This window comes from Saccostrea echinata, unplaced genomic scaffold, assembly GCF_033153115.1.
Source record: "Saccostrea echinata isolate AGI-Se365-2 ecotype Australia unplaced genomic scaffold, CSIRO_AGI_Sech_v1 ptg000006l, whole genome shotgun sequence".
NCBI lineage: Eukaryota > Metazoa > Mollusca > Bivalvia > Ostreida > Ostreidae > Saccostrea > Saccostrea echinata.
In genome coordinates, this window is record NW_026889755.1 from 12,139,856 (window position 1) to 12,153,598 (window position 13,743).

General features: G+C 35.1%; 1 pseudogene; it reads right to left on the reverse strand.

Moving 5' to 3' along the window:
• Positions 1-261: 261 nt before the first annotated feature.
• Positions 262-13,743, reverse strand: part of LOC133180390 (uncharacterized) — a 42,764-nt pseudogene continuing 29,282 nt past the window's right edge.

Here is a 13,743-nt window from a genome sequence, read left to right on the forward strand (position 1 = left end):
TCTACTCCTATTTGTAATGTTTAATGGACTTTCGAAATCGAATACTGTTCGTTATCTTCACATATTTTATTTCAAGCAGTACTCTCTCTCTCTCTACAACGCCAACTTACTAACTTCTTCAAAGGATACACTGCATGTTGATAATTCACAACATAATTTATAACAACATAAAATAACATAAATAGCATGATTTTTTAATAGCTATGCATTCAGTGTGATGGAATAAATGTAAAGCTAATGAGGACGATCGTATCTTTTGGGCTAATGACTGTCATTTTCAGAGAACAGCTTTGTTTCAGCCATGCTATGTTTTATGTCCTCAGCGTAAGTTACACTTCCGGAAGTCACGTGATCTTGGTCACACGTGCTGGACTGTATGCCCATAACGTCTTCATAAGTTATCAATGAAGAAATATCTTCTTCCTGCATGATTAGAAACTTGGAAAGTGAGATTTATTCTGATTAATGATGCCAAGAAAAACAATATTCAGTATTCGCCATAAAATAATCGAATGGCGATTACATGTTATCAAAAACAAAAGTCTTACATTATTAATTCTATTTAGTTCTTCCACAACACCAGTAAAATAAGGACGTCCGTCCGCATCAACTTGCCAGCATCGTAACATCAAGCCATAACTGATAATTAAAAAATATATAATTTAAAGTGTTTGAAAGATTTATCAGCGTTACTATGTTAACCAGATTTGAGTGACAAAAATATTTTTAAGAATTGAAATCTTACATTTGGTAGGGACATAAAGGAGGTTTCTCAAGTCTTCCACCTCCCTTGACATATTTCATCACTTCACCGTTAGATTTGCCGGGATATGGCATGTGTCCCATTGAAAACAGCTCCCATAGAACTACCCCAAATGCCCTGTAAGATCATCAAATTAACAAGTGTTAGTAGTTTGTTCAGATTCTAGATTTGTATTATAATATACATACATGTACCTTGAAACTGTTATCATCTCAAATACAGTAAAACAAAGTAAACTTTCATAGATAGATCAGTATTAACTGTAATTTCTTCTTTCTAGTTGACATTTGATAACGTTGCTCTTTTTGGTGACAAACTATGACTTGCATGTGAAAATCTTTTCATTTCAAGTGTGATTGCTAAATCATGTTTCTACATACCAGACATCAGTTTTAGATGTGAATATCCCATCAAGAAAGCTTTCTGGTGGCATCCACTTCACCGGGACCATCGCCCTGCCATTTTTTCTGTAGTAGTTGGTTCTGAAGACGAGCAATCAATGATTTTAATTGATATTATTATACAGTCATTGACTGGGTATGAGGGCAACATATGATTCGTTGGACCTGAAGGTGAAAATGTTGCCCGAGGCAGCAAGCTTCGGGCAACATTTTCACCTTCAGGTCCAACAAATCATATATTGCCAGAATCCCAGTCTAAAACTGTTTTGTTATACCCTTCACTTAAAATAGAACACTAAAATTAAACCTTTAAACAGATTTACTCATATAATGAAACAATTTCTTTATAAGTAATATTTTGGCTTATAAAAATGACAACAATAATAAATGAAAAATAAGATCATTAAATTATTATAACACAGAAATTATTTACTGCAAAACATTCTTTATCTTTAAAAAAGCATGGTACTTGGTAACTCTTGAAACTTCGTTTATTTCCGTGTCGCCGATATTGAACGACGACTATTGTGACGTAGCAGTGACATTGCGGTATAACAAATCTTGTTGGACTGACAGACCGGTCAACAATGAAATTGTTAGACGGATGAAAAAAAAAATCACTTTGTGGGACTTAAAGTTTGTAATAAATATATATATATAATTTAATTTTGGTTGAAACGCGTCCTTTGATTGGATAAAAAATAGATTATATCGTATAACCTGGGTTGCGTACGTCACAATGACTTATGTCAAGAAGGTATCAATCAGCTTGACGTTACATTTAAAATACATACAATTTGAAGGCATTTTTGAAGGAGAAATTGTCTTGTTTTTTACACTTATGATGGAAAATTAAATTATAAGGAACGAATTTAATAGCTTCCCAAGTTATATTGGTATAACCTGGGTTGGAACAGTTTACGCTTTTTTATAAACCTCTTTGCGGTTTATAAAACGTAAACTACTCCAACCCAAGTTATACCAGTATAACTTGGGTACCTATTAAATTCATTTCTAAAAGAAAGACATTGATAAGGGTATATAAATTGTGAAGCATATTAACCGAACTGCAAATACTCTAACGCAATTCTATTAATTATAAGTATTATTTCTGAACAAATATGAGGACGATACCTGAGCACATTCCTTGCCATCCCAAAATCACCTATCTTGGCCACCCGATTCGGACCTTTCTCAGTCAAAAGACAGTTTCTTGCAGCAATATCCCTATAAAAAGAAAAGAATTGTTAGAAGTTGAGCGTTTTTTTTTGCAACAATTCCCTTCATTCTTAGAGCAAATAATAATCAATAAGACATGTGAAAGTAATGTATTAACAAACCGGTGGATGAATTTGTTTTGTTCTAAGTAGTGACATCCCCGAGCAACATCTATTCCTAATTTCAACAGATCATGTAAAGTAAGGAATGATCGTTCACGAGGCTGAAACAAAAACAGGTAACCTTCGAATGATAAAAGTTACTGTAAGAAATAATAAAATGGGCTTTGAGAACTTTCCCCCATAAATAATTTATAAACTGTCCTTGAATTATTTTGTGTTTCAATTTGGTTACAATTCTTAAAATTGCATTCAATCATTTCATTCCATGCCTTTTTACAATTTCAAGCATGAAGACAGTGATAAGATATTTAAACAAGAGGCCCATGGGCCACATCGCTCATCTGAGCACATTGGCTAGGAAAAAAAGCAAAAATCAGTTCAGTATTGAAAAGTTTAGGGGGGGGGGGTTGAATTTTAAACTACTTAATGATGCTTTAACATGAATATAACAAATGGCTTTGCTGTTCTTGAGCAGCAGATTTTTTCCAATATATTCATTTGTAAAACTTTGATCCTCCGTTGTGGCCCCACCCTACCCCCGGGGGCCCTCATTTGAACAAATTTCATTCTACACTACCCAAGGATGCCTCCATACTAATTTGACTAATCATGGCTTTTCCGCTCTTGAGAAAAAGTTTTTTCCTATATAATCCTCTGTAAACTTTGATCCCCCACTGTGACCACATCCTATCCCCCTCACCGGGGGGTGGGGGGTCATGACTTGAACAAACTTGAATCTACACTACCTGAGGTTGCTTCCTTATAAATATGACCAATCATGGCTTTACTAAGAAGATTTTTAAAGATATTTTCCTATATATTTCTATGTAAAACTTCGATCACCCATTGTGGCCCCACCCAACATCCGGGGGTCATGATTTGAACAAACTTGAATGTACAATACCTGAGGATGTTTCCACATAAGTTTCATCTTTCCTGGCCCAGTGGTTCTTGAGAAGAAAATTTTTACATGATGCCATTATTTTTTCACTAATTCTTAATTATCTCCCCTTGAAAGAGGGCGTGGCCCTCCATTTTAACAAACTTGAATCCCCTTTACCCAATAATGCTTCATGGCAAGTTTGGTTGAATTGGCCCAGTGGTTCTGGAGAAGAAGTCAAAAATGTGAAAAGTTTACAGACGGACGGACAGACAGACAAACGGACGACGGACAAAATGTGATCAGAAAAGCTCACTTAAGCTTTCAGCTCAGGTGAGCTAAAAACTGTTCACCTGTTTTGGTCGTGATTCTCTAATGAAAGTCCTGAGCTCTCCACCCTCCATCAGCTCAAGCAAGAGATACAAAGAACGATCCCGATTATCGGTAGATATGCCAAGAAAGCGAACGATGTTCGGGTGATTAAACTTGCTAGAAAATATAACTTTTAAATATGGTGTTAAATGGTATGAAATTTGTGTATAATTATATATAGAGAGAGAGAGAGAGAGAGAATGAAAGATAAATAGATTAATAATTTCAAGGCTTTTCATTGGTTATAGTTTGATTTTTTTCGATCATTTTTTTACATTGATCTCACCTTAATGTTACAGCTTCAAAAAATAGCTCTGCTTTAGTTTGTTCGGCACATAAAGTTGGCAATTTCTACAAATTTTCGCATAAATGTCAGCGTCCTCTTAAATTTTCACCAACAATACAGCGAAACAGAATTAAATTGGCAACATGAAAAGGGATAAAATCGTCATTATTTTACCAAGAGATGAATGAGTTATCATTTTACCTTGACGGCTATTGGTAAGTCCGTTCGAAGACGCGATACATCCGCAAGTAGTCCATAATATACCTCACCAAACGCACCCTTACCTAGAAGTCTGCAAAAAAAAAAAAAAAATTGGGAGTTGAAATAAGTATTTATCTCATGAAAAGTACACACGCGTTATCAAAATAGAAAAAAAGACTGAGAAGATTGTTGTCAAAATCACCATCTCCATATCAAACTCTAAATATTAAACTCTAAAATATCTCTCAATTCCTTTCCTTTTTTTAAGAGAAAAAAATTGTTTGATTTAAGTACAATTATCAAAAATGAAAATTGAAGGTAAATTTCAACAAATAAGACATTATTAAAATGAAATATGAAAAACAAAAACGAAATACTTTTATCTTCCTCAATAGATAACTTGCCTAACAAGTTTGATTTTCTTTCTAGGTATATTTCTAATCTTATCTTCGGTCCATTCACAGTACGGTGAGATGTTCGACACTGCCAAGTTACCGGGAACAAGAGACTGGCGCTCGCTGTCAGCGGAAGAGGCGTCAGATATGTCAACCGGAACTGAACATTTCCCATCTATTCCAGAGGAAGTTGTAGATGTAGAAACCGGAAGAATATTCCGAGGAATTTCGTCCTTGAGGTTTTGCCTCTTTTTGAAAACTAGTGACATAAATTTAGGCAGGTAAAATAACCTAATGGGAATTTGCTATTAAAATAATTCTAATGTCATGGTCACGACGCGTCCCGATTTTTTTCTTTATTTCTACATTTCATATGAATATTCATTGTCAACAAAAAAAGTTATTGTATTTCATATGGAATATCAAAGAATTAATTGAAATTCCCTACTTTTTTTCTAATCCTTTAATAAATACATAGAATGTACCTGAGAAAATGATCACAGCAGTAACCATAGCAACGACAATACCAGCCCAAATCCCGAGAATTGTAAGAATGAAAGTAGAACTGTCGTCTAACTCCACTTGCATAAACATTCAAAAACCAAATACAAATTTTAAAAAAGTATACAATAATCAATACTAAAATATGTTTTGTTCGCTTAGAAAATTAGTACCATGGCCGTATTAACCGGAACCGGGAAGAGAACACGGATTTTGCCGATATAATATACTACAAAACACAAAGCAACTTTATATTCTTGCCTCCACTTAGTTGTACCCACACTATCTGAATGTTTCCAAATTAGGTCAACGAAAATTAATATGCAGAGAAATAGTATCATTATAATTTTTTAAAAGTCCTCCGATTTCTGTTAATTAAGTTGGATTTTTTGTTAAGTTTTACACGTATTCGAGTTAAAATATGAAAGGCTTGTCCACTGAATATACCAAGTATTTTTACCCTCCTCCATGTGTGGTTCCATCCATTCATCAGATTTTGTAAAGCAGTCAGGTGTAAAACTTATCTGGTCAAGGGCCACAATACCATCATCATGAACAGGAGCAAGTAATACAACGTGGAATCTTACAAAATAGAATAGTACAAGTAAGCTACATGTGTGTATGAGCTGGTTATAGGATGTACATGTTCTTAGTAATTATTGGGAAAAGATAAATACTATATTTTGAATATTATTTTTATTATTTTTTTTACATTTGAATTGCTACGTATTACAAAAGAGTACACACAACTTTTTACATAGCAAAAATCTAACAATCATGACAAAGCTAAAGAAAACAAGCTAATTCAGTTAATTTGTGTCCCCCGCTTAGGGAAAAAAAGAAGAGGATGCGCATTTCGGAGGGGGGGGGGGGGCGACCCCCCCCCCACTGGATTTGTAGAATTATTAAATGTATACATGTATATTGAAGCAAATAAAAAAATGCCAATATTGATATAAAGATTTGATTGCTTATTCTTTAATTTGTGTATAGAAGATTCTTTTTATATAGAATATTCATCATACTGTAATCATGATTTTATGAGTTTGTACAAGCCATTTGTCATAACTTTTTCATTTCACATGCTGAGTACTATCATTTAGTAAATCCAGGAAAAAAAATCGAAAAAAACGATCGTCTGGGATTTGAACCCATAACCTTTCTCATATTAAGCGAAAATCATATCCCTAGACCACGGAGGCACTTGATTATGCAGCAAATAAAATGCAAACATCAGGTCACATATAATGTTTATATGCACGTTTGATATTGTCAAAATTTTACAGAACACATGTTGTCTAATTTAGCTTTTACTAAACAGTTCTAATAGATGTAATAGAGAAATACCGACATCTTACGAACGAACATAACTCGCCCTAACTTCCCGTATCTCGGTAGTTTTCCCGGGACCAGTTATTGCACCTAGTTTAAAATTAATAAATCGGAAAAATTAATATTATGTGTATAATAGAACGGACAGTATTTCAATCACTTTGTAAATGATAATTTCTTCTGTCTAATTTTCAGTAATCACTTACAATGTAATTAAAAGCGGACAAACAGAAGAAAATACGCCAAAATACCTATGACGGGTTAGGAAACACATTTGTCATGCGTCAGTGGTTATACGTATACATATATATATATATATTAGTGTGCGCTGTGTTCATTTGGGGAAAGTTACGTTTTATAGCATGGATGAAATCTAAACTCATTACCTGTATAAATCCATGCAAAGGCAACAAGTTACTAGGTGATGCGCTTATATAGTGTCTTGTATTTAAAAGTGTACATTTATGTGTTTGTAATAGAGAGAGAGAGAGCGAGAGCACAATGGACAATAATTGTTGTAATGAATTATACAGTGTAACATTGTTTTCTAACGTTTCAGAAATCAACCATTAACCAGAAGTCTCTGATGAGACTGTAGCTCTACTGGTCTGTTTGTATAACAAAAGAAAAGTAGCACTTGGATTTGAAACATTGCAACATGCAACAATAAATAGAATTATGTATCTTAATGTAGTCTACTTTTGTGATAAGTTATATTGAAATCAAATGAAAACTAGGAGTAGTAGCGTTTTGAAAGCATTTCACAGAAATTTCTATTTTTAGTACCGGTAACCATGACAACACCATTCACCCAAATAAAAAAAAAAACAGAAATACATATTATGTATCGTAGTGTATTCTAACTGTGTGCCAAATTAGATTGAAATCAGACCAAAATTGTAGGAGGAGTAACGTTTTAAAGGAATTTCACAGACATTTCTATTTTAAGTAACCATGGCAACACTGTTCATCGAATTCAAAAACCAATGCAATAAATTATGTATCTTAGTATAGTCTTCTTGTATGCCTAATTATATTAGAAGCAGACTAAAACTGTAGGAGGAGTAGCGTTTTAAAGAAATTTCACAGAAATTTCTATTTTTAGTAACCATGACAACACCGTCCATCGAAATCAAAAACCGATGCACTAAATTATGTATCTTAGTGTAGTCTACTTGTGTGACAAGTTATATTGAAATCGGACCAAAACTGTAGGAGGAGTAGCGTTTTAAAGAAATTTCACAGAAATTTCTATTTTTAGTAACCATGGCAACAGCGTCCATCGAAATCAAAAACCGATGCACTAAATTATGTATCTTAGTGTAGTCTACTTGTGTGCCAAGTTATACTGAAATCGGACCAAAACTGTAGGAGGAGTAGCGTTTTAAAGAAATTTCACAGAAATTTCTATTTTTAGTAACCATGGCAACACCGTCCATCGAAATCAAAAACCGATGCAATAAATTATGTATCTTAGTGTAGTCTACTTGTGTGCCAAGTTATATTGAAATCGGACCAAAACTGTAGGAGGAGTAGCGTTTTAAAGGAATTTCACAGAAATTTCTATTTTTAGTAACCATGGCAACACCGTTCATCGAAATCAAAAACCGATGCGCTAAATTATGTATCTTAGTATAGTCTACTTGTGTGCCAAGTTTTATTGAAATCGGACCAAAACTGTAGGAGGAGTAGCGTTTTAAAGAAATTTCACAGAAATTTCAATTTTTAGTAACCATGGCAACACCGTCCATCGAAATCAAAAACCGATGCACTAAATTATGTATCTTAGTGTAGTCTACTTGTGTGCCAAGTTATATTGAAATCGGACCAAAACTGTAGGAGGAGTAGCGTTTTAAAGAAATTTCACAGAAATTTCTATTTTTAGTAACCATGGCAACAGCGTCCATCGAAATCAAAAACCGATGCACTAAATTATGTATCTTAGTGTAGTCTACTTGTGTGCCAAATTATATTGAAATCGGACCAAAACTGTAGGAGGAGTAGTGTTTTGAAAAATTGTTTACAGACAGACGGACAGACAGACAGACAGACAGACAGACGGACGGACGACGGACACCTTACTATCGCATAAGCTCTTCTGGTCTCTGACCAGTAGAGCTAAAAATCAGAAAATAGTTGGCACTTCTCCGGAAAACTTAATATTTTTAAAGTGCTCGCGCGTAGATGTTTGTGTACTTGGGGAAGGAGAGGGGGTCGAAGCTCAACTAATCGAATCAAATGTCCATTTTCAATACATTTAAGTAAATACATGGAATACTACGATCCATATACTACAATCCTTATAAAAGTGGAATGGGGCAATGCATGTATATGCAATAATTTTTTTTCCATACCGTATCTAGTAAAAGAAAAAGTAACTTCATAAAGAAAGAAGGGTAGGTTTTTCTTTATGTGAAATATCACTTCAAAGAAATAAAAGAGCATTCATATGATAGACAGTGTCTTCTTGAATGCTGTTTTATGTTGCAATCTTCACTTAATTTATCTTTCGGCTGCCTTTCATGATATATGTTATATCTGTATAGACATGTGGATGATAAAAGCTGCAAATTATGCATTTGGGTGGGGTCAGAGACGTAGCATCGTTTTTTTTAAATGGGGAGGGGGGACAGCAAGAGAAAAAAATTCAACTTACCTGAAAAAAACCTGACAAGCAAAAAAAATTCTTCTTTCGCTACCAATTTTTTTCATACATTACTACATTAGCCTACATTTGACTGTACTGCAACAAAGGGGGGGGGGGGGGGGCAACAAGCCTTTCAATGAACATTTCGAACAGTGAAAAGTAATGTGTGCACAAGGTGGGGCAGACCCCTCTGATGCTACATGTCTGTGGGTGCTGTATATTCATTAAATTTTCTTTGTACTCAAGCTATGTACCATTATGTCATTGTTTGTTAAGCATGCATTATTCGTCAGAATATAAAATTACAAGATACACTGTATACGTGAAGGGTAACTTTGATCCCGCACTCAGAGTAATTTCGACCGAAGCTCTAATGTACAGAGAAAAAAAAACTATAGTCGAAATTATAACTTGCGTCATCTCAAAGAAAAAAAAAATCATAGATTGATTCAAGTATACTGACAAAGAGATACTGTAGTTCTCAAAATATGAATAATTTGAGAACATCAAGTGTATGGTGCTGATTCACTGAGTTGTCAAGGCATGCTTCAAATGTACCTGCACACACAGGCAAATAAAAAAAAACTGACGAGTTTTCACTGATGTGTAGAAGTAGTTTCTACGGATTTTTTTTTTCATTTTTTAAAACAGTCGTGAATTCTTTCTGGTAAAAGTAATATTGCTGCAGATTTATTTATTATTCATTAGTCGAATTAGAAACATATAATTTTCGTTTTTAAAAGTGGGTGGGGTTGGGGGAGCCAGAGAAAAAAAATCAACTTACAAGAAAAATTCTGACAAGCAAAAACAAAACCAAAACAAAAAAGGGGGTGGGGGTTTAAAGTCGAAAATCCTTCTTTCATGGGGGGGGGGGGGGGGGGTCCAACTTTTTTGGAACAAAATTTTCTTCATACATTATCATATAAATATTGGGTCGGTAGATAGGTAATAATGTTTTTTCCAGAAAATTTCAACATTCTTATTGATGGAGAAAGAAAATTCGGGAGAAAAAATTATCGTTTCCTAAGGTTAAACAAGTTTTGAGTCGGGTCATTTTTACCCAGTCGGTGAGGGCAAAGAAAGAATTTTTTAAAGATGGTCTAACCTAATTTGGCTGATACCACGTGTCTGGAAATTACCGAAGCAGCATTCATGTGGACAGGGGTTACTAAGGCTAATTTCTGTTCAGCTGATTTGCATTGCATTTTAATTTGTAAAAAACTGAATATTTTGAATGAAATGTGCATGAGTTTCAGTTGCAAAATCATTCTCATGTATATCACGTCAGGAATAGCTATTGATTAATTTTCTACGCAGATATTGCCAGAGGTGACAATTCCTTGTAATGGCTAAGAAAACTATCAAAATAAAATTAAACCCGGCTTTAATATACATGTACATGTATTATAGCGATACCATGAATCCGTGGGAAAAAAGCCCGTTCGTAATTTTTCGGTTGATAAGGCTTCTTCTTAGATACATACGATCCTTAGAGGTAATTTTGCTCCAGTCTTTGCCCCCCCCCCTCCCCCCTTTTCAGCTCTTGATTTTTTTTTTCATTAAATATTTCGGATTTCCAACGATTCGGCATGAGCATTACTGTAGATTCCTAAATATACGCGAGGAATAAATTATCGCGTAATTACGCGAGAAGCACCACTCGCGAAATAAAATTAATCGCTTTTATTTTTAAGGTGCTTTACTGTATGTAAAATCTCTAGATACATCACCCATTCGCGAATTATTGTTCTCGCGATTTGATGCCCCTCGGCCATTTCGCGATATTGAGCACTCGCGTAAAATAAGGAATCTACTTAAGAGACATAATTTGTTTAAAGAGACACTGTGACGGAAAAACGGGGAAATTTACAGAAGTAAGATTTTTGCACGACACATGCAAATTTAATTCAATTCTTGAAAGTTTTACGTCTCAGAAAATTACAGGTTTCAGAACCTAAAAAAATCTACATTTGTGGAGAAAAATACAAGTAAAAATAATTTTAGTTTGCCCCAACACGAAAAAGAAAACTTAAAAGAAACACATGATATTGACACTATGTAACTTTAAATGCGCCTCTGGTGCATCAAAATTGGCACCGTATATGATTTACATGTACAAAGTTTAGCCAGTAGCATGAACAAACAAGAGGCCCATGGGCCACATCGCTCACCTGAGCACATTGGCTAGGAAAAAAAAATGCAAAAATCAGTTTAGTATTGAAAAGTTAATGAAGGGAGGGTGGGGGTGGGGGTTGAATTTTAAACTACCTGATGATGCTTTCATATCAATATAACAAATGGCATTGCTGTTCTTGAGTAGAAGATTTTTTCCCATATATTCATTTGTAAAAATTTGATCCCCCATTGTGGCCCCACCCTACCCCCCGGGTCCCTCATTTGAACAAATTTCATTCTACACTACCCAAGGATGCCTCCATATCAATTTTACTAACCATGGCTTTTCTGTTCTCGAGAAAAAGATTTTTTCCTGTATATTTCTATGTAAAACTTTGATCCCCCATTGTGGCCCCACCCTACCCCCGGGGGTCATGATTTGAACAAATTTGAATCTACACTACCTGAGGATGCTTCCATATAAATATGACCAATCATGGCTTTGCTGTTCTTAAGAAGAAGATTATTAAAGATATTTTCCGAAATATTTCTATGTAAAACTTTGATCCCCCATTGTGGCCCCACCCTATCCCCAGGGGTCATGATTTGTACAAACTTGAATCTACACTACCTGAGGATGCTTCCACATAAATATGACCAATCATGGCTTTGCTGTTCTTAAGAAGAAGATTTTTTAAAATATTTTCCTATATATTTCTATGTAAAACTTTTATCCCCCATTGTGGCCCCACCCTACCCCCGGGGGTCATGATTTTAACAAATTTGAATCTTCACTACCTGAGGATGCTTCCATATAAATATGACCAATCATGGCTTTGCTGTTCTTAAGAAGAAGATTTTTAAATATATTTTCCGAAATATTTCTATGTAAAACTTTGATCCCCCATTGTGGCCCCACTCTACCCCCGGGGGTCATGATTTGAACAAATTTGAATCTACACTACCTGAGGATGCTTCCATATAAATATGACCAATCATGGCTTTGCTGTTCTTAAGAAGCAGATTTTTAAAAATATTTTCCTATATATTTCTATGTAAAACTTTGATCCCCCATTGTGGCCCCACCCTATCCCCAGGGGTCATGATTTGTACAAATTTGAATCTACACTACCTGAGGAAGCTTCCATATAAATATGACCAATCATGGCTTTGCTGTTCTTAAGAAGAAGATTTTTAAAGATATTTTCCTATATATTTCTATGTAAAACTTTGATCCCCCATTGTGGCCCCACACTACCCCCGGGGTCATGATTTGAACAAATTTGAATCTACACTACCTGAGGATGCTACCATATAAATATGACCAATCATGGCTTTGCTGTTCTTAAGAAGAAGATTTTTAAAGATATTTTCCTATATATTTCTATGTAAAACTTTGATCCCACATTGTGGCCCCATCCTATCCCCAGGGGTCATGATTTGAACAAACTTGAATTTACTCTACCTGAGGAAGCTTCCATATAAATATGACCAATCATGGCTTTGCTGTTCTTAAGAAGAAGACTTTTTAAGATATTTTTCTATATATTTCTATGTAAAACTTTGATCCCCCATTGTGGCCCCACCCTACCCCCAGGAGTCATGATTTGAACAAAATTGAATCTACACTACCTGAGGATGTTTCCACATAAGTTTCATCTTTCCTGGCCCAGTGGTTCTTGAGAAGAAGATTTTTAAATGATGCCATTATTTTTTCACTAATTCCTAAATATCTCCCCTTGAAAGAGGGCATGGCCCTTCATTTGAACAAACTTGAATCCCCTTCACCCAAGGATACTTTGTGGCAAGTTTGGTTGAATTTGGCCCAGTGGTTCTTGAGAAGAAGTCGAAAACGTGAAAAGTTTACAGACGGACAGACGGATAGACAGACAGACGGACGGACGGACAGACGGACGACGGACAAAATGTGATCAGAAAAGCTCACTTGAGCCTTCGGCTCAGGTGAGCTAAAAAGGACAGTGTTTTATGTTTATTTTTTTTAACTCTCCCTCGCCCTCTTTTTCGTAAGACAGAATCTTTGACTTCATGCTTCAAAATGAGACATTTTTCGTTTTCCTTTTACATGTGTATTTCCCTTTTCGGAACCCCTTTGCTCGTTTAAATGTCCATTGAAATTTATTGTAGCGTCACGGTAGCGACTACGACAACAAGTAGTTTTGAGGTAACCTGCGGGAATTTTATCTTTTGAAATCGCAATAACATTGAAGAGTTTAATAATGCAATTGTGAGTACAATGAACGATCCCCTTTTTGGTTACGTTCGTTCGTAAGATGTCGGTATTTCTCTAATAAGAATATAACGTCCGCCAACAACCTGTATTATACGTAATAACTCTCCACATGCCCCTGTGCTAATAATAGTGCCAAGCGACTTTTAATACAATAAATAATAATAAAAAAAAAAAAACGGGGCGGGACCTTTTGAGAGGGGCCAGAGAGGCCCTAGGGAGTTATTGTATGAAATTTTATTGCAAAAGCTCAAAAGCTTCT